Raw genomic sequence first — 23,355 nt, forward strand, 5'->3', positions numbered from 1 at the left:
GAACACATTTAACGTAAACTGAATGTCTTAGAGAGAAAGTAGAACAACATGATCATACATTTCTCATCAAACCAACACTATGTCTTCCTATGTCAGTGGATTTCACTCAGAAGCATCTGCAGTATTACAATCAGAACACTATTTTTTGTGAATAAACTGGTAAATTTAAAAAAATGCATAATATGCATTAAGCATATTATATGCATTATATGCATAAGGGAAAAAAAAAAAAAAAGATAAGTGATAACATGGTTTCATATGAACACGATAGAAGTGTCCCTAACTTCAAAAACAAAACATCTTCACTGAAAACACCGGAGCATACATTTTATTTGCCCAGTAAAAGCAAAGGGCAATTGAATAATACTGAGGCAGATGCATTTTGATCAGATATCCTGTTTCAGTGTCACCAGTTATAAAGTATCTGACATTTTTACAGGAAATACAGAAAAACATCATTATTTACAAATGCACTTTTTTGAAATGTGCGCTAAATAACTTCCTTACTGAATTACCTGGAGCATCCATAAATGTTTTAGCTCTCTGCCTACCTTCCTCCAGACATCAAAGTTCTCAAAAAATAACAACAAAATGAATTTGCAACTGCTTTGAATAAAACTTCAAAAAATCAAATGAAATTTCACTTTATTTTGTTTCTCTTAACATTAGCAAGAAACACCATGAAAAGTAGACTGGTAAGAGCAATACACACACACATACATGCAAGTATAGATGGACAAAATAATTTTCAAGGAACTGAGGCGGAAAACCCTGGCACATAAAAATTTTTAGTTAAAACAACTGGATATTCCTCTTTGGTAAAACAACAATTGATGTGATTTCCCTCCACACAAATTATTTTTAAGATCATCCTGTACACTGGGCTACAATTAGCATGCAGTAATGAGTTGTCAGCTAACTCACTATTTAAAGCTGCTGCAAACACTGATGTAAACTTTGGCAGCTTTTCCCTTACACAACTGGGCATTAATATGTTTTCTGATGATTAAAGATAGTTTCCTTTCTGCAGGTTTAGAGGCATAAAAGGCCCCAGTGGGAAGGTTGGGCAGGTATTCCCATCTCTCCATTATACAGTAAGTTAATTCAATCAATCATTATTTATGGAGTGGGAATAAACTGAACACTCCCAGGAAGGAGACTCACTAAAAATAAGGAGATGAAGAAGAAATTCAGTTTTAACAGTGCAGTTGTACAGCAGTTGATTCCAGAAGGAATTCCCCAGTAGTTCTTTCAGACTGCATCTAGTTGGTGAGTCCTCATAAATGGAGCAGAAGTGAAATTGCTGAAATCTTATACATGGATATCTCCCAAACAGCAGAAGATACAGCAAGCATTATTCCATAGTAAGAGAAGGAGGGTAACACAAAATGGAAAAGTTGTCCTTAGCCTCAGTACTGTGAGTGACAAAGCTGGAATACATTTTAAATAGACAGCTATTCTGAATGAGGCAATTTAGAGATAAAAGAGTTTTGTAATAAAATTTTGATCAGGAAGTCAGATAAGTGAAAATCTGGTGTTGAAATCAGTAAAACTTGTCTTTTAAATCTCTTCTTGTGGAAGATGTATTATGAAGTTTGCAGTTAAGATGTTTTTACAGATTCAACCTCAGTTTAACATAGATGTGCACTGGGAAGAAAAGACCACTTGAAATTGCATATTCTGGATCTGTAGTTATTTCTAATTTCCTGAGTTTTTGTTTCACCAAATGTAATACTATAAAGGTCAGTCTCCTCCACAACAGCAGAGAAAGAACAGATATCCATATTAAAAGAAAAAAATCATAAGTTAAGCAGCCATAAGTCATGGTAACACATTCCGATCACACTGCATTCAATTAAGACAAAACAGTAGCCTCCCTCTGAGCAACCAATGCCTTGGCTGTAAATCACGTATCAGCTCCTGACTTGCTGATCCTGGTAGACCAAGAATTTACAGGCACATGATAATATAGTGGCAAACAAAGTGGGAGCTTTCAAGTCTGATAGGTAATACTAGAGATATATTTGTGCCTCTGCATAAAAATTAATACCACAATACATTTGGAGTATTTTTTCCCTTGAACGTGCATGTTTTTCAGATACTTGGTGGAAATCATATCCTTTTATGCAAAGGTATAATTTGAATAACTAAGTTTCAACATCTGAAGAAGCAGAGAAAAAAGAGGAAACTAATGTAAAATCTAACTCTACAAAAATTCTGAGAAAGTCCTTAAAGACTAATGAATGATATTTTGTGATGTCATTTAAGAAAATATAAAATCCCTGATTACTTATTATTTCCTTTGAGCACACACTTGTACAGAACAGGTGCAAAAAGCACTACCAAATTAAGATGACTACATTTTACAACACTTTTTATTGGTATAGAGAGACATCTAAGATATTAGGAAATGGTGAAACCTCATGTCTTTCAAGAACTACCAGAAATGTGTCACAATCTGCAGTGTTATAGGCTGTGTTAAATACTGAGTTTCAGGGTGTCTTTTCTAAGCACTCATCTCTAAAATTGTAAGTTGCGTTTCCAAGACATCTGTGCTTCCAAGAATTTGTTTCAGAATTTCTGTTATTTCTGTTTGTCCCCATTCTATTCCAATTCTTATCAGAATAAAGACCTGTTTTTCAGTAAACATACCATCACCCTTCCATTCTAAGTGAAGACTTTAGTAAACTTACGGACCCACTGATAACAAGGTTCCACTAAACTCCACCTTTATCTGGCTCAGTTAATATTCTGGATCTTTAAAACCTCTATGGAGGTAAATGACGACTACCTGGACTCCCAAAATCTTCAGTGGAGGTACTGTTCTGTAGGTCACCAAATCCTTACCACTTACACATTACTTCATTTGCAGCCAGGAGGCAGCATCAAATTATAACTTATTTGGGAAAAGCCAAAGCAACTCCCTTCTATATGAAACATTACGGAGGAACTAACAATCCCTACCTTTCATTATGATGAATCCCTTTCATCATGATCCTAAATCTTGGAATGAGCTACCCAGATAGATCACAGAACCTCCACATTTGGAGATATTCAAAACTCAATGGGAAAATGCCTTGAGCTATCTGATCTAGCTCTGTTGGCCTTGAGGTCCAGAAATCCTTTTCAACATAAACTATCATTTGAATCTATGTAAAATTACTTTGTCTTTAATTAAATCACAACAATTTCTGGGACAAAAGGTATGAATTTTATCTGCTCAGCTTCAGACATTAAAAAAAAAAAAAAAAGCTGAACCAGGGAGTTCCAAATCATCTGAATTATTTTGCAGTAGCCATAAGATAATAGCAACTTGTTTTTATGTTTCAAAAAGACAATAGCTATTTCAGCGCTATAAAATCCTTAATTCCCAGCTCAACTATGCTTCAGTAGTCATTCTGAAGGACTGTTAGCAGCCAAAAGTCACCAGTATAGTTACCTCACACATCTGGGTTTTCCTTTGAGGTCTTTTTTCTCACTAGTGATGAGGCTGACTTTGCTAAATATTGTAAGGGAAGCCAAGAAATAGCCTGAGGTGGTACTGAAGTGGAAAACAGAGCAAATTAAACTAGTTGCCTTCCTATTTCACAGCCAACTACAATTACCTTACTGGAGAGATATCATCCAAAAGAAAACACTGAACCACACAAACAGGAACCATTTCATTAGCATCTGCAGAGTGAACCTTTCCCCAGGTGTAATTTGAGAGGCCCTTAAAATATGCAGTTCTATCTTCAACTTTCAATCCTCAATGGCTTCCTGCTGTAATTCTAGTTTCCCTCTACATGAAATCCTACAGTTAAATCTACTTTCAGGATGATTGCCCTGATTAATAACTCTATAATGTCCATACTATCTGTTGGATAAAGCATTTCTTTGTTCAAAAGTAATCCTTTTCCACTGAATGCTTGCAATTTCAGTGCCGAGGGAATGAATCACCATCAGTTGGTGCTGCCATTCACACTGCTTGGATGTATAGTCATGTGAAGTCAGTCTGAGCCATAATTTCTTATCTTCTTCACTCAGCTGTGGATTATGACAGTGGAAGCTCTATATAGATTCAGGTAACTTGCAGGCCATCCAACATGTCTGTCAAAAAGACCAGAGTAATTTTGGAGATATCAGATGAATTCTGAATGCTTCCAATTCTGAATTTTGAAAGGTAACTTAGGAAAGACTAATAATTGCTGGAAAAATAAATAAACAAATCCAAACAAAACATAGCAAGCAAAAAGGCAAAACATGGAAATCCAGGATACAATTCCTGTAAGGAAATGGAAGGAAGAGCATGCTTTGACCAATGTTAAGTTCCACTATAGCTTGCTAAAAAACAAATCAATCTGGCAGAAACGGTTTTTGATTTTTCACTCCATATGCTGAAAAAAAAAAAAAAAAAAATCTCTTGAGTTTTCATACAACAATGACAGAGGTACTCCTTATAGTGGAAGGCAAAATGGTCAGTGTCCTGACTTGAGACTCATATATCATAAAGGATCACTTAGTTCTCAGCAGAGATCTGAGCATGTGTCAATGATATCTCCAGGTATCAATCCTACTAATGTGCAATTAACTATTGGTGTCTATGGTTTTTGAAAGGTCATTTCATTTGGATGTACAAGAAGAAGAACTTAGAAAAACATTTCTACAGAATAGGAAATTATTTTCCTGTCTGCTTCTATTAGGAAAAAAAAAGTACCTTTCAATAAAGAGTATAAAAATATAAAGCAAGTTAATTAAACACACTTTACAATGATCCTGTGCAACAACATATTAATAAATTTAGATTGATGACTGAAGGGCAGAACTGTATAGAAGAATCCACCAAGGAAGAAAAACTGAAACAGGTATTATCTCATCAGCTTCAGTGGGGCCCATTTCACCTGAATTTAAATGACTTGAGTAAGATTATGCAGTGAGTCAGCACAGAGCCCAGAATAGAACTAGGGAATTGTGGCTCATTGTCTCTGTCTTTAACCATTAATTCACACTCCCACACTGAGAAAATGGATGTTACTATCTTATTAAGCCCCACAATATACTTAAATCATACCAGTATACTGAACCATATTTGAGAAACCAACCAACCAACCAACAACCCCCTCAACAAACTAAGATGTAAGCCCAGCATTCATAGTGACTCAAGTTTCTGTCTGGATATGGGTAAAAAAGAGGCAATAGTTGAATAAACTGACAGACCTACAAGCTTTACCCTTCAGTCTCCTAGCTTTGATTGCTTTGAGTTCTCTTAACTAAAACATATCACTCTCACTTTTAAAGCAAAACAAAAAGATTGCAGAGGTCTTTAACCACACACACAAGCACACACACACACAAAGCTCTTAAGCTCTCATATAAATATTTATTGTGGTAAAGTTTATTATATCTTATAGTACTGAAGTGTTTCAATAGACATACCACTGAATATCTGTCTCCTAAAACCAAATCTGTCACTTAAATTTAAGGACAGTAGTGGACGGATGGTGGTACAATTAAAATAATCTGCACAAACATTAAATAAAGAGTGTAGGTTCTGATAATATTTAGGTAAATTTGACATTTAGTAAAGAAATGTATCAACTCTGTACTGCTAACCAAACTATCTTTTAATGAAATATGGATTTTTTAAAATTAAATATGCACTTGGAAGAATACTCTCTTTCTATCTTTCTTTCTCTCACACATTATGTTTTTCTTTCTGTCATCCTCAGATGGTCCCCATTTTGCTATGCAAATGTGAAGGATCTATTTTGGAGTTGGTAACAAGTCCACAAGTGCTGCAATATCAGCTTAGCATGAACTGCATCTACTCTGTTCTAAAACCAGTATCAACTAGTTGCACACCTCTTTTGATGTTGCATATTTACAAGTAAGACAAAATATCACAGAAATTGACATATTCACATTTTTCATCTCACACTCAAATGACTGAATACACTTGAAACTATAAATAGCCACTAGAATCAGACAAGATACTGGATAAATAAATAGGAACATTTCATAACATGTTCCATGTAAGAAGCAACCCACAGCTTCCTTTCAACAGGCAGAGATTAAAGAATTGCTCTATGTCTGTATCAGTTCTTCCTCACCTGCCCACTTTGGCTAACTGGGATAAGCAGGTTGTGTTTCCCTTTTTAAAGTTGCACAGAATTCATCCAATGCTCTCAGTCATCCCAGCAGATAGTGGGGTGCAGCAATATGTTTTCACTCCTGCTCCCTCAAGTTGCTCACAGCAGATAATAGCAGGTAAAATGTCATTGTTCTCTTTCCTGCAGTGAGCATCATGGGCTGATTGCTGCTGAGTGAAGGAAGAAGGATGACTCTCCCCAGTCAGCCAAAAGGTAGGTGAGATGCTATTCTATAGAATTTTACAACATCAAAATATAGCTTTTTACAGGGAACACCTTTTCAAGATTTTGAAGAGAATGTTAGAACACATTTTTAAATTTCACATGCAGACAGAGGTTTATAATATATATGAATAAGTTTCTTTGTCAACTTCCAAAGTCCCTTAGTAGACATGCCTCTGATAGGTATGTCTATTTGACATACCTCTGATGCCTGTGGACCACAGGACTGAAAAATTATCAATTAAACATGTGAAATAAGGAATGAAACAGAAGAGGGAACTGAGAAGGCAACAGGGATTTGGGATGATACAGAACATGCAGGATTTGCATGTTGTCGACTTGCTTAAAGTGAAGTTTTCTTGAAAGATACAAATAGATGTGAATTACAATTGGTATCAGTGAATTATGGTCATCTGACATAATTCAGAGAGATTTCTAAGCTTTCCTCTGACTGGAAGAGAAGGGTGTCACACAGTGTCATATACCCTTGCAGGACCTTCCCAAGTACTTTGCTCAGCAGAGAGTGATTTAATTGCTTCACATATTGTTTTCTTGGAAGTCATCTTTATTACAGTGTTTGTAGATACCTGAGAGCAAACTAAAAGATCATTTTCATATACCCTGTGTTAACACATATAAAACAATGCTGCTTTTTGAAAGTCAGCAAAGAAAAAAATGAATGCGTTAAGAGGCAGTGACACAGAAAAATAAAATAGTTGAGCCATGGTCAAACACCAGATCACAAGCAAAGCTGAGATTCTCAGGATTTCCCATGAAAATATATCCTGGAATATGTTTCCTCTGTATTATAAGATTATTATTTCATTTTTTACAATATAAAAAAGACTAGACTGTACTGTTTTCTATATCTGCAGACAAGAAACAATCTGTAAACCTCTAATCTTCAGAAGACCATAAACTATTTTTTTCATATGGCTAAGAGCTTCACATGAAATTCATAAAAGAGCACCATTATCTCCTTCTATAACTCAAAAATCTGGTGATGTCTTATCGAATTACCAGCCAGAAAGTTCAAAATAAATGAATGAAACTTTTTATTTTTTTCTTCAGATTGTGCATATAAATTGAGGAACTCAAGAGAGTTTAAAATGAGAAAAATTTTGAATTTCAAAAGTTCATTAAAAGGATGGTTTGGGGCTAGTTTAATATCATGACTCTTGTGGGACAGTAAAGGACTGCTGGGAAAAAACACACAATCTGAGGCATTAGAGTTTTTTTGGTTCTGAGAAACAAAAACACAATCTGACAAATTTACTTCACAGCAGTATCATGGCAGAAAGAAGCACTGTCTTGGACATTTACTGCTGTATCATTGCTACTTACTGAGCATAAAATCTTGAACCATTTCTTTGTCATCTTTTAAGAGTTATCAGATAACAGATGGGTAAAATAGTGTGGTGGTTAAAAAAGTGTTACCACCTGTATCAGAAATTAACACCACATTTCCATACCTGTCATAATCTACTTTCATTACTGGAAAAAAATAAGGTAGAAGTTGACTTTTTGTAACATGAAAAGGCGTTTATTTGGGTATCATTTAATAATCAAATTATCTCACTTTCACGTGAAAAAAAAAAAAACATTCAATTTTAGGCTTTTTAAAATCTGTACTATAAATAAATGCCTCCTCCATACAGCTGTTTTCTTGTGTACTTTTAAACTCTTCTCAACTTGATTTTGATTATGTAATTGACTGATTGAAAAAACATAACCTAATTGAATTAGTATTGCAAAGAGCACTATTTCTATTATTATAGCTTCCCCAATGCATAGTTGTAAACAGAAAGAAGAATGATGGCAAATGTCCTAGATAAATCAGTCCCCAAATCTGTTGCTCCTTGATTGTGACCTTCTGACACTGTTCCAGCTGCGCAATGACTGTACTAGCATTAAGGGAGAGAATGTGAGGCTCATTCTATTCTGGGCAATACTCCCAGTATTTCTCTACAAACACAAAATCTCATAAATTTAGTGGGTTACAATAAATTTCTAATACACACTTGAAAGAAATACTGAAAATTTCTACATTTCATCTCCCTCCATGAAAATATGTAAAAAAAAAAAAAAATAGTTCTAAATTAAACACCATACATATTTTACAGCTAGTTGGGTGCTTTTGTGTTTATTTTGAGTTGTATAATTCAGAAAGCACCAGTTTCATCAAACCTGTATTCCTAAGGAATCCTATTTCCATTGCCTTTTAGTAAAGAGAGGAAAGGAAGATAAATGTTATTAAGTAGTTCTGACTTAATGTATTCAGAATTTTAATCTATATTCTGTGCAATTCAATGCACAATGGTAATTAACCCAAAACACACTGTGCTACAATAAATAAATAAATAAATAAATAAAAAATCCCAAATTAATCAGAGAATATGTAAAACAGGGCAAGAAGCTACAACTACTGCAGAATTCCAGTGTAACCAGTAATTCAGAGAGCAACGTGTATATTCTAAAACATATGCTGTGTACTCAGAAAGTAGCCTTTTTTTTTTTTTTTATAGGAAATCAGTCTTACAGTGTTGGATCATACCTGCATATAACATTGCCTTGCAAACACAGTCAAGAAGCTTAATACAAGACTATACTTCACTAGTTTACATAACTGGAAACTGCATCTAGGTATTCCCCTATGTAGCCCCATATATCTCTAGATTTTAAAAATAAAATCTATTTTAAAAGTACCTCTAGATTTTAAAGAAGAAAACTGATCTCCATTGTTAAGCAGCAGAAAAAAATCCTGAAAGTTTTAAAAGCAAATAAAACAGCTGTGCTGGAACAACATCAACAGTAAAATGTAGCCTAGCTTCTACCATTTTTTCCAGATTTTGTTTGTACACTCAGATAAGAGTGAATAATCTATTGTGATGGGGAAGAGAAATTGGAAAACTTTCGTAAGCCTCATTAATCATCACAGAAAAAGAAAACGGATAAAGACAACTTTCTGCAAAGAGCATTACCTTTTAAAATTCTGCTGAAAGAAAGTTCAAAGAAAATGTTCATCATTTTGTCCTTTCATCATTACTTTTTTATTTGTTTTATTACTTTTGTTTTATTTGTATTAATCACTGCTAGAATTATATTGTATAAAACCTGGCCCATAAGTCAGGGAATATTTTTATAAAATACCATATTGTTCCACTGCATAACAAATTAAATAAAGTTTAACTACAAAATCTCATTGTAAAAGTAAACAAACAAGCAACCCTTCCCCCACACAAATTCTAATAAATTATTGACTTTAAAATAAAACCAGAGAACACTCTTGTGAACTGTTTAAAAAACAGCAACTAAAACTTAGAAAACATTCAGTAAGCTTATTTCAACTTCTTTAGCTGTGTTTAAATGAGTATGAGCAATGAGTTGCTGGAAGGCTGGAGCTACCTCATCCTTATTCTATAAGAATAAGAATAATAAGAATATTTACCTTTGGGTAAATGGTGTCATCCTCACTGAAGAGTCTGAAAAAAGGTGAGGCAAATGTAACGGTCATACTGTATTCAGTAACGTGCTATACTAAACTTCTATTACATTTACTGAGATAAACTGATATGAAGTGGTTTTAGTAAAAAAGAGCTAGTATTTAGGACTCATTTTGAAACCTAAAGTAGTCCGGTGTTAATTTTTCCCTGACACCTCTCACTTGAGGGCAGGGGGAACAAAAAAACTTTGGCTTTATTTTTGGCTGTCTTTTAGATATCATATTTAACTTTCCTATATAGTAATTTTGACACTAAAGTGACTCAATTTTGAATTCTGACAGAACAAGATGGCATTTTTCCTGTACAGAACACGTGTGAACACCCCTTCCAGAGAGCATGCTCAACACAATGCACCAATCTGTAAGAGCTATAGGAAAGAAGTAAAAGAATGAACTGAGATCTGCACAACTTACTTCCTAATGAAAAACCTAGGGAACCCAAACTATCTGAATTGTCCATAAGACAAAAAAAACAAAAAATCCCCCCCCCCCCCCCCCAACAAAAAAATTAAACACCCCCCAATTCCTAACCTCAGTGAACCTGTGCCTGGATCAATGGTAACTGCGCATTTAGAGTGTTAGTTCTCTTCCTCCTGAAATTTAATTAGACATTGCAACATGGCCAAGAAAAATTACAATTTATTTGGTCTCACTTTGTTCAATAATTTAGAATTACAAAAGAAGTGAAACTGTGAGATCAAATACTAGATATTGTAGATTTAAGGACTGTGATTATAAGTTAATCAACTATTACCTTGCTTTCAAAACCTACAAAAGCTCTTCAGAGACTCTTGAACAAAAAACCTTCTGTCTATATGATTAACATTTTTCTCACCAAAGTATCATGCTCATATAGGCAGTTATCAAAGTCAATAAAGATGGTGCCAGTTTTATTTATTTATTTTACTGTAAGTAATGAGTTTCTCATTTGAAAAAGTGACCTGTGTGTATAACTGAGTAACTTCAAAACAGAGGATGAAAAAAGGGTTGAATTTCATCAGTTTGAAATTTGTCATCAATTCATTGAGTCCAGAATTTCACACAGTTATAAGTGTTCAAGTCAATGCATTAAAAAAAAAAATAAAATCAGTATAAGCAATAAGATCTTTCAGCATTCATTTTTTCAATTGTGATGCGAATTAGTGATAATAGAGCCTTTTGAGACTATCACGTATTATTCTGAGGAATAATTATTTGAATCTATGCATTTGCTGACCATTTCTCCAACAGTTCTACTTCCACACCAGTTCAAAGCCAAACTAATCCTCTTTTCTGCCAGTATGGAATTGATCCTTAGAGAACTAATACCCTAGCCAGGTTTATGTGATCAAATACTGATGTTTCAGTCCCCTTTCTCTCCCAAAGACACACAAACACACTCACACAGGACACTCCTGTTTTACAGTATTCTTTGAGGAGTGGATGACCATTATAACTTTCCCCTGAACTTCTTTCTTTGTGCTTCATTTTCATATTTGCAAGCAGGTTGTGGATCACCAAAACTGGTAATGGATGCAGCATCTAAGAGTGTCTGTTTCTTATTCATGGAAGGAAGATACAGGTAATTTATTTTAATTGTAATGGGACTTTTATATATGTCTCCTTTAAGCCAATGAACAAAGGACCTTACAGTTGCAAGGAAAACAAAGTAAATCAGACACTGGGAAGAAAGATAGTGTGAAAGTTTCTTTCTTTCCCCCATCTATTCAAACTGATCCAAGAACACACTTTTGTGTGTTCTTTATGTACAAGGCTTTATGTACAAGCCTTGATCCTGAAAGACCCTAATACATGAATTTAATGGCAAGGTTAATGAATACCTTTTGGAACTAAAGGGAAATATCCTTAAATGTTGACCTAAAAGAATGCTCAGTGGGTTTGAGATAAAATGTCAAAGTTATTTGTTGTGTTTTTCTCTGTTTTAAGTCCGTGACATCACTTGAGAGTCCCACTCAAGTGCAGTATTCCAGGCTCCTCAGCACCTTTTTCGTAAATACATTAATCTTTTTAATATTGGACACATCTATCTGTTCCAGCTGCTCTCATTTCTGTATGCAGTGTTATAGCTGTAGACAATGTACTGAACAATGTGATGAAGGGCATTCTGCCCCAAGGAGCATAAAACTGAATGAACTAAGCAGGTTCAATGTAGAATAATGCAGTTCAAAGGGTGAATTCTCCCTCCAAGAAAAGAGAGATAAAGTGATATTTTGGGTATTTTTAGAGAAAAAGGAGCTACGTACTTCTACATCAGCTAAACACATCAAGTTTTTAACAGTTACCTTATTTCTACTGACAGACAGGTAGGTAATGAAGTTCACAACAGAGGTCACCAAGTGAGCTCTACAGTTAACATATATATATATTTTTTTTCAAGCATACATGCAACCTAAGCATACATATAATCAGAAACACACACACACACACGGTATATTGTCTTGGAACACAGCCAAATCTCTTCCCTATCCTATTGCAAGGGACTGAAATTTGGGATGTGGTAGTATTTCTAGCAGCCTATATTTGACAAGATCACAATACTTATCATTTACACTTGATAAATCAGAAAATCTTTTGACATAGATATGTCAAGATGGAACTAAGATGGAGGACAACCGTATTACAGAGTATAGGAGAGGACATTTTAGTCATTAAGATTATATATTCTCAGCAAACAGAGTAATGAAGACTCCAGATCTCCTTTTAGAAGTGCAAACTTCAGACATCATAGAAATTTTAATTCAGCTCTACAACACCACGCATGAGCTCCAGGACAGTGCTTATCCTTTGTTTTAAAGGTCACTGTCTGACCATAGCAGTCTTTGGTAAATTACAACTCTGTGTTTAAGCGCACGCATCAAAGAAACAACCATGGGGAAACCCCATCATGCATTGAGTCTTTTAATCAAAGCAGTCAAAGTGTATCAAAATCATAACATTTTCAATTTGACACTAGTTTAGAGCAAAACACATTCTGCCTGTGGCAGATATCATACCTTGGATATAAAAAAAATATTGGCAGATATGGTAACGTAAGAGTCAAACTTGGAGTAGTCTGACTGAACAAGAAACACTTTCACAGGTTAATCTTTAGGCTATTAGATGTGCAATCTATATAAATTATGACTGGGTTAACTTGTGAGTATAAATGGAACTGAAAAGAAAGAACATTATAGCATTCTCCAACAACATTTCTCATTTGAATACATATACATAGAGGAAACTTCCTTTTCTGAAGGAAAACCACAGCAGCAGTACTTCTAATGTTCTGACTATAAGAAAGGAGGTCCCACTTCCTCCCTAGAGGCTCCTGATAGATCTTAGAGAAGAAAAAGATAAGACTACTTTCCATAACCACAAGGTCTAAAGCCTTGCAAACAAATAAGGATTATAATTGATCATCTGTGTGAGAAAGAAAAACAGAAGATAGGAAAAAAAAGCTGTACTTTAATTTCTCCATGAGACTTCTAAGAGGGAGAAGAAAATCTTCTCCAATTAAGAATATATCAACACCTCAGGCTAGCATAACTTTGATCTTATTCTTTGCCAGAGAAAATAAATTTCATCTTTTCAAAGCTTCAACCAAGTAGAACCAAGTTATTAGGGAGCAAGAAAACTTAAATAAGAGTCTTCAAGAGAGACCAATGGCAAATTGGCAAATTGACAGGTACAATATTCTAATTGATTGGCTACATCTGAGGAATTAAAATAATAATATATCTTTATTGGTACAACAGTAGTCATACATATTCAGCTGAGAACTCAGTGGCATAAAATATGCAAAATTTCCTATCAACTTTAGCCTTTTCTTTAGCTTTTAGAGTTTTTTTTTTTTTTTTTTTTTTTTTAACAAAATCATTTACCATCACTTAACAAAATATTGAGAAGTATTATAAAAAGTATTTTATTCAATTCTGTCACTGACTTTTGAAAGTGTATTTAATATTCATTTGCAGCATTAGATTGACAGTCACAGAAACTCAGATCCTATATTTATCTTCAAAATAAATTATTACACAGTCTGAAGCAGTACAAGCTTTTTCAGACCAACTGTGAAACATCTCATCCCTAACCTGGAAGCAAAGCTTCTGTTGTAGCACTACTTGGTGTGGCTCTCCCCCAAAAGCACTGTTAAAGGCTTTGTAAGGGGTGGCACAGCTCCCTCCTGAAAGCGCTAAGGCAGGTTCTACCGAGAGCTGGCTGCAATGGTTCTTCTGCCATGTCACTATGCAAACCTTCCAAGAGTGGTGAAGTGACAATCTTTTCCAGTCACTATTGGTGGCTGAGCACTATGCAATAGTGCTCAGAAGCCTTCAAGGGGAGACTTTACTCCAGTGTTATGTCCTAGAAAACTGCAAAACCCAAAAAAGCATAGATCCCCCTAGACCTGATTGCATCTATATCTATGGGCAACTGTATCTAAAAGGGATCTTTATGATCACTTACCTCAGGCATGTTCATGTCTCAGTCAACAGTCAGATTTATCCACACAGTTCTTAGTGCCTCAGCTCCACCATATTTACATGAAACACCTTTAACATATACAGCCTGGAGTCAATGTAAAGTTAATGAACCCAAAGCAATGTCAGTGGCAAGCAAGTTCAGAGTCAGACTTTGAAGTTTTTCTATGACATCTGTTTGTCTCAAGGTGGGGCAGCACTTTGTCCTCAACTGGTCCTTCAGATGTCACTGCCCTGTCCACTGTTAGGAAGGATTTATATTTATTTCTATTTACTATTCTGAATTCTGCCCTGGTATCTTAACAGACACAAATAATCAGCAATTAAAATAAAATAAGTAGTCATTGTTAGGTTTACAATGTTACAATGCCTTTTATACAATAGGGAGATTTTTCTTTTTCATTTTAAATGCTTTTTTTTTTTTTTCAATTTATTTGGAAAATCGCAGCAGAGCAATGAGGTTAAATAAAACAGAAAAACAACAGTCACTCACTGGTGAGGTTTAGGGTTCAGATTACTAAAAATATTTGCCACAGACAACAGAGGAAAAAGAAAAGGAATAATTTCTTGCTTTGTGAAATCATCAGTTGTGACTTCTATATTATTAAATGCTTCTTGTAGACAAACTAACACTTATGGACTTAGTCATTCTATAAGCTAATCAGCACCTAAAATATTTTTCATCTTACTTTGAATGATATTTTAACAACTTAATATCAGTTCACACTGAAAACCTGATTAACAGACAGATGACAATAGCAATGAATTCTAGTGTGTGTGGGACCATCGGTATGCTGTTAAAATACAAAAGGAAAATATTACCTCCCACAACATAGCTTTTGAATTTGAGGAAAAGCCTGTGCAAAGAAGTTTTATATGGAATCCAGTTCCATCAGCCTTCCCTCATCTATAATCTGCACCTGCATCAAGTGAACGAAAATTTTTCACTTCCCCAGCATATAGCCTAAATTATCATTCATTACCATTACAAGTGAATATATTCTGAACCTTAAATAAGCACAAACAGTATTCTTCTGAACAAGAAGATCCAACAAACACAATAGTTCATACAACCTTCAATTTACCACAGAAAAGGCTTCATATATCAATATTGTTTAAAATATTTATATTCCTTCTAACAGAGGCCTTGATTTGAATGTAATTTTTAAACTATCCAATTAGCCACATGAGAAAATGCATGTATTTGTATTTTTTTTTGTGGCAAAATTTTGGTAGTGGGAGGTTGCAGGGGTGGCCTCTGTGAGCATGTCAGGTCACGTCAGGTCAGAGCCAGCTCCAGCTGGCTCCAAAAGGGACCTGCTGCTGGCCAGAGTTGAGCCAGTGAGCGATGCTGGTTGGACCTCTGGGAGAGCAGACTGAAGAAAGGAAACTTCTGTGCAACAACAGCTGGGAGAGACAGGAGCAAGAACCAGCCCTGTAGAACCTAAAGTCAGTGCAGAAGGAGGGCAGGAGGTGTTCCAGGTGCTGGAGCAGAAATTCCCCTTTGGGTACCACAGTAGAGCAGATACACACATTGCAGGGGATCCCATTGGAGGGGATCCCATGCAGGTCTGGGGGGAGCTGCTGCCCGTGGGAGACTTGTGCTGGAGCAGTTTGCTCCTGGGGGATGGACCCTGTGGTATGGAGCCATGTGGGAGCAGCTCTTGAAGAGATGGACCCCATGTGGAGCAGGGGCAGAGAGTGACTGTGAAGGAGCAGCAGATACAAAGCATCATGGACTGACCACAGCCCCCATTCACTGTTCCCTTGTGCTGTTTGGGGGAGGAAGTGTTTTTAGTTTGCTTTTAGTTCTCACTGTTCTAGTGTGTTAGCAATAGGCAATAAATTATATTAATCTTTCTACACTGAACCTGTTTTGCCCATGACAGTAATTGATGAGCCATCTCCCTGTCTTTATCTCAACCTTTGAGCCCTTTTCATATTTTCTCTACCTTTCCCTTTGAGGAGGGGCAGTGAGAGAGTGGTTGTGGTGGAATTCAGCTACCCAGCTGGGTAAAACCATCTCAGTATTCTAGGATATTAATCTGCATTTTGTGGGAGGTTTTTCAGGTATCATAGATTTTACACTTGTACTTTTCTACAGCCCATAAAATACTAACTCAGTATTTTTCATGGAACAAAAGAAAGTGATAATGAGTCACAAACTGAAGAGCATTAACCTGTCCTCTTCTCCGATGTTGATGTCAAACAGCTCTTGATAGTAGTATTAACAAAAAGTCAGGCTACTCCTTAGGCCTCTGCTTTCAGAATTTAACATCACACTGCCATAAAAACACAAGTAGTACCAAGATATTTACATGGAAGTTTACACTGAGATATTTTGTAACAGTTAATAAGAATGCTTACTTTCTGTTTTAGAGATGATGAAAACAATGCACAGAGCTATTGTGCAATATGTCCAGGAATGCAACTTACAACTTACTAAGGAAGGGTGTCCTGACATAAAGGTGTGAGTCTTTACATTTTAATGCTGTCTCTATCTGCTAGACTGTTATGCTACCTACATGCTTTTTGTTATGCAGATACTGTCAATTAAAATATAATTTTATTTTTCATTGCTGTTCTCTCTACATACATGCTATGCCTCAAGTCATTACCACACTCATTAAAACACAGCAGTACTGTATCCCATGTCAGCATTTAAATGAAGTATGAGGATATATAACAATACAATTAACAGAAGTATTCACAATGAATGGGGCCTTGAAAAACAAAGAGATGCCTTGATGGGAATGGTTCTGCACTTGAGGCCTATATACAGAAATCACTAGAGCTTTTCATCTTTTTTTTTTTCCTTAAAAAAAAAAAAAAGTTGACAAGCCTGATAGAAGGAGAAAAAGAGAGAAACTACAATTTTGAGACTTCATTTTTATTCAAGACATAGCACAAGGACATCCAGAGAGGCAGCCTAACAAACACAGAAATACAGTTAGAAATGAAGCCTGATTTAGTAGCAGAATTCACTTATTCTTTTTGAGGTTCTGTATAGCACCTACCAAAAGAACCTGTCTCCTGATTCATGTTTTTTCAAGCTTTACAAACAAAAATATCTTATCCACCTGAACAACAGAGCACCCCAAAAGACAAAACAAACAATAAGGTTGTATTTTATATTAAAATCTATGTCCTTTCTGCTCATGCACTAAATGCCTTTGTTTGTCTTTACCTTGGACAAGATGAAAGGTCATTCTTTATGTGCATAATAAGCTAATCTCAATTGTAATTACACTGCAGAAGAGAGAGAAAAGAAAAACACCTTCACTTGAAGGTTAACTAGATTCAAAATAACCCAGTTCTCATCAGGGTGTTGCATTTATTTCAATTAAGCCAATCAACTTAACAAGGATTTAATTAAAAACAAGTTAGCAAGTCAGAAGAAGTATTTGAAATGTAATTAATAAATATTTTAAATAAGCAAGATGTAGCTAAATCAAATATATGATTGTAAATGCACTAGCCTGTTATTTCTTTGCAGACTTTTGCTACTGGTCAGCAAAAAAAAACACCCTACACCAGGAATCCAGCCAAGCAGTTCATCCTAGCTCTCTGTGAAGACAAATGAACACAGCACGCAGGTGCTGTAATACTGAGATTTCAGAGAATTAGGTGAAGAAATGAGTTCCTATTTCCTTCTGTTTAAACTGAAGGGAGAACACAATGCTGGTTCACACTTTCTTTGCTCTATTTCACCAATTGCTGTTGGTATAAAATAGCTGTTCAAGGCAGTTAAACAAAACAAAGCTTCTTTTCACTGAACTGCCATGTTTTGTTAGTTTTGCAGTTTCTTTCCCTGGTGAGCATTCTGTGAGCCAGTGGAGTGAGAAGCACAACACTAATGGACAAAACCAGATAACAGTCCATATGAAGAGTTACATCAGCCATGTTCCTGTTATGTGTGTTTGCCTTTCCACAGTCCTTTGTAAAATGATGCATTGCATCCCTAGCTGTGGAGTCTAACAACAATACTTAGACCTCTGCCCTTCACAGTGCTGTACAGCATTTCCCAGGCATCTCTCTCCTATGTAATACCATTATATTCTTTTCCTTTCTTGTTTCTGACCTTCCTGCAGGAAAACAAAACAAAACAAACACACACACCACCAGCTTCTACAAGCAAGATTCCTTTTTCTCAAGCAATCATTAAAAAATACTTTATTCTGTTGTCACCAACAAAGACCAACTTAATTATAATACAACAGATCTAAACATATTTCAAATAAACATACTTTAAAGTTAAGAACTAATATACACCAGAATGAAAGTTTCCGTCTACTTCAATTTTTTACAAATGACCGAGCACATTTTCTTTCATGTTTCTGACACATTGAGAACAGAAGCCCAAAGATTAAGACAAGAATGATCAAAAGCGTCAGCTCCTTTTGGGCAACTAAGTTGGAGAAGCCTATACCTGATATATCAGATTACTTCACATTATATTGCACTTTTCACCTTGAAACCACATTTACTTTTAAATTGTTCCCCGTGACAGCTTTAAGTGCTCCAAAATTAAGTAAGTCAATTCAAAGGTCCTGTTGTTAAGTCCTTAGAAGGTGAGCAACATGGAGAAAGAAGTTATTCTTGAGAACCTTAAGCTACCTGACTTGCCCACCATAACTGAGGAATACTGAGGCAAAAACAAAGCTGAAACACAATTAGCTATGCCATGACCATAGCCCTCCTGTAGTCATGTATTTTATGCACTATGAGTTGCCCTCTCTATGTACAAATCCCGAAGCAAATCCATCTAGCATACTGAGGTAGCAAAGGTTTTGTGCAAAGCAGGGAGGAGAGCCACTTTATATGATTAACCAGATGTAACAATGTACATGCACAAAGCTGCGAAATCAGTCCGTAGGTTCAACTATGTTCCCAGCATTTCTAACTTGCAAGTGCTTGAAACTTGCAGCTACTTGTCAAGAAGGAAAGATTGTTTCCTTGACAAGACTTGAATGAGTTCAAGTGTAGAGAAGAACATTAAACAGGCACTCTGCAGTCCTGTTCCTACCAGATTTTTGCCTTTATATACATATACTTTTTTTTAAACTCTCTATCACTTCCTTAAATTGTGCACTCATGTCCCTACTTGTAACCCTGCCCAATTCCTTGTATTTCTCCACCAACTTAATTCAAGATTTAGTGAAACTACTTAATCCATTCATGCAGGTAATACTGCATGGAAGGGAAACATTCCTTGAGAGCTCCAAAGTTTTCAGATCACTTCAAGTGTTCTGAAGCAGAATGAGCAAAAATGGGGTTCTTTTATAATACTAATAGACCACCAAGACAAGCTACAGAGAGCAAGACCTCTCCACAACTAAACTGTTTCTTACTCCTTTTCAGCTAGATTACTTAATAACCAAGCTGTCATAAATTTGCATTCACAAATTATACTTACAGACTTACTATTTCAGCTCTACTGAAGATCCTATGCTGGAAGTATTTTGAAAAAAAGTAAGCTGATTGGCATACTGACATGTATGTATTAAAAAAAAACCAAGTTATATATGGTGATCCTCTAGACTGAGAAATATAGAAAGTTGTGTGAATCTTGGCATCAGTTTACACCAGAACCATGAAACTGTACTGTGAACTTTTCAAGGATTTTAGCAGAATGCTTCCAGAAAAGTTAATACCAATTAGTGTATGTCAGAAAACGAGTTACCTTATGAACTGGATACATCTTTTCTGGTCATCTGTATATCCATATATTTGGGAAACTTGGTAGTTTATCAGAGACAAAGGATGAAAATATATATATATGTTCCTTGTCAAAAAATAATGGTGAAGTACTGATTTTTTCACATCCAGCTGGCTACCTTGGTCCTCCATCCCTGCCTCTGCCCTATCCTCAGGGAAACAAAACAAAACAAATGGAGAATCCAATACTATTACGATGTACGGAGGATATTCTGCTATTTCTGGGAATAAAAACAGAGCACTGAACACCTTCTGTTCCCTCCCCAAACTTAATCATCTGGAGATAGCTGGTATATTTGTTTGATTTCTTCCATGCCTTGTAGCAGAAAGAAACATATTGCCCTGAATAAGACAGACACAAAGCAATCAGAGATGTTTGGATGCAGCATGGAATGTGATTATTTTTCTTCTTACCTCTTTGACTCAGTTTATTGTTGCCTAGCTTCTTTTGCTTTGGGAAGAAGTACTGGATCAAAAAACAGCCTCCTTTAGCCAGGACAGTATACCACAACACAGTATAGAGTAGTTCTAATACAACTATTTGCATACTGAAATATGCAGTGTTTTTAACAGAGTTGTATGTGACAGGCACTAAATTCCCACAGAAATATTATTTGACATTTCAGCTGCCTTTCTTTTCTGTCTTTTCTCAGACTCCAAAAAAACATTTCTCCTATTTTGAAGTAACTTGGTAAGGAAATGGTGAATGACTACCAGCTAAATGCAGGAAGAGAGCAGATGTTTTGATGAATTGAACCCATTTAGCCTTAGCATTCACCTTAGTTCCAACTGTCAAATATAGTTAAGACAAATGAAGTAAAACAAAGCTTTGCCTCTCATTCACAGGTAGTTAAAGACAATCCTAGTACCATGTTCTTCAGAGTCCTAACATCCACAGAAATCCCCAACATATACAGAAACTCTCTGAAGTGCAGCATATTTTTAGCTGACCTAATATTCTGCTCACTCTGCTAAAGCAAAGTTTGCATTTAGCTCTTTCTCATGTCTTTCCCCTAAATATGCAGCTCATATTGCAAAAGGGCATAAATACCAGGTAAAGCTGTTTCAGTGAAATACTATCAGATAACAGGGAGACTTTTAACACAGGGTGAAAATATTTTCTTATAAGGAATGCCTTAAAAACAGGGAGCTCAGAAAAAGAACATTTTTTTTTCCTGCAGAAGGGTGGCAAACAGAAGAGTGGAAAGGATATTAAGACATCTGGAGGACTCATACCCTGATGAAGGACACATATATAGACCATTTCTGAAAAAGGTTTTTCTAATCTCAAGTTTAAAGCCTTCAGTGAGGAAGACTGCAAAGATAACCTGCCTTCTTTCTAATAACATCTTATGTAATGACAGATGCTGAATGTACTTACTTTTAAAAAATGAATCTTTAAATAAATTTAAATTATTTTTCCTTTCACCACAGATAAATGTCCAGATCTCTAAAAAATGTTGTTGTGATCCAAAAGACTTTCTTCACCAATTACTTAAAATGCAGTGTCCACGGCTAGACACAACAGTATATCCGAGATCTAAGTGACTTTTGTTTAGTTGAGCAGACAAATACCTCCCCACATTTCAAAGAAGAGTAATGCTGGCCTTTTTTGTAACTGCATCACATCGCCAGGTTTCCATTCAGTCTGAGATGCACACAGATAGATGCTGCTATATTGGTTGCATAGCTAGCCATTGCCTGTGATGCCTTTGTGAAATCTCATGTTTCCTAAGAGCAGCACTTCACATTTGCATTAAATTTGCATAAAATTTAATCATGTTGCCATTTCAATACACATATCAGCTCCTTCACCAAGCACCACACTGTCCCTGCCAGATGCCCCATCAAGATGCTGTGGTGTCTAGGAGAGGAAAGCTGATCTTCTAGTTTCCCACATACAGTTACAGAGCACAGCAGTCTCTGTGCTTGATGGACAGCAGAAATATTCCTTTAAGTTACCATTTCCAGGTAACAGCCTAACTGAGCAAGAGCAGTACAGGTCCCACCCAGTACTGGTATCTATCTGCCTTTAGCCATTGAAGCTGACTGACCATGAACGAGAGCACTATAGCACTTTATAGTAAGAGCTGCACAGTGTTAGCACTCTGTCTTCTAAGCAATTTTTTTTTTCCAACATTCCCCCAATAGTAGGAATATTTACAAATCCCACTACACAGGGCTGCATAGGCACAGCATGCTTGGACCTCAAGCACCACTTGACACAAAGCTAATGGAAGAATTTACAAATAATTTCAGTTGAAAATGGGAATTAAAAACAAGCAAACAAAAATACAACAAACAGCAAAGTCGTAGAAAATAAAACTGCCTCTCAACAGCAAAGAAAAAATGTACTCCCTAACCATTCCCTCCCTACCTCTCATTTTCACTTCAACTCAAAATGAGAAGGATGCCACTGACAAGTACAGCATAACCGTCCATTATATCTGACTCTGAGATCATTTACAGTATATTAAACAGAACTGTTCTGGCACTTGTATATAGTGGTGTCAACCTTAATTGCTAAGACGCATTGAACAGCTCTTCTAAACATAGCAACAATTTACATTTTAAAAACAAATCAAAGACAGAAACAGGTGGAAGCACTCCATTGTGCCATATGAGACCCTTGTTCCTACAGCTGCAAGTCAGGATGAGTATACATCCACCAAAATATCAGGTTGGGAGTAAAAGGAAATGAATACTGTGCCCTTCAAGTTCCAAAAGAACGATACTGCAGGCTTTATTCCAAAAAAGTGAAACAAAATTCTTAGAAAAGAAAGGACTTTTACAGGTTAAAATATGGTGTCCACAAACAAGCCAGTTACAATACGATATCCTCATAGACAAGCTAGGGAAACATGGTCTCAGCCAAACCACAGTAAAATGGGCTTACAGCGCTTGACAACAACATCTAATCACTGACAAATACAAGGATTACTTGGATGAAGTTCACAAGAACTGATGTTCAGTACAGTATTATTTAATATTCTTATCAGTGAGTTAGATGATGGAATGGGGAGTCTGTTTTATTAAATTCAGAGATCACACTAAGCTGTGAGGGATTACACGCATTTTGGAGGCCATGATTAGAATTCAAAAGGCACTCAAGAAAACAGAGAAGCTATCTAAAAGCTGGAGCTCTTTTAGGAATGTGTACAATACTGCAGTAATACAGAAATATTTGTACAAATTCAGGACAAATTCAACAAAGGTTTGACTGTCACAGATTTCACAAAACAACTTATCATAAAATAAATATATGACAATAGTCATAATCTTCAGTAACAAAAAAGCCAACAAATACATCCCACTGGTATGCACGATC

General features: G+C 35.8%; 1 protein-coding gene across 9 annotated transcripts in view; it reads right to left on the reverse strand.

Moving 5' to 3' along the window:
• DLGAP1 (DLG associated protein 1) overlaps window positions 1-23,355 on the reverse strand; it is a 419,465-nt gene that overhangs the window by 334,658 nt on the left and 61,452 nt on the right. For 2 of the 9 annotated variants that reach the window (XM_068671532.1, XM_068671533.1), the window contains exon 2: window positions 9,799-9,832. The exons of the other annotated variants lie outside the window; for them this stretch is intronic. The gene's annotated coding sequence lies outside the window, so the exon portion shown is untranslated. The remainder of the gene's footprint in view (window positions 1-9,798; window positions 9,833-23,355) is intronic. 9 annotated transcript variants of the gene reach the window in all.

This window comes from Anas acuta, chromosome 2, assembly GCF_963932015.1.
Source record: "Anas acuta chromosome 2, bAnaAcu1.1, whole genome shotgun sequence".
NCBI classification, from domain to species: Eukaryota; Metazoa; Chordata; class Aves; order Anseriformes; family Anatidae; genus Anas; species Anas acuta.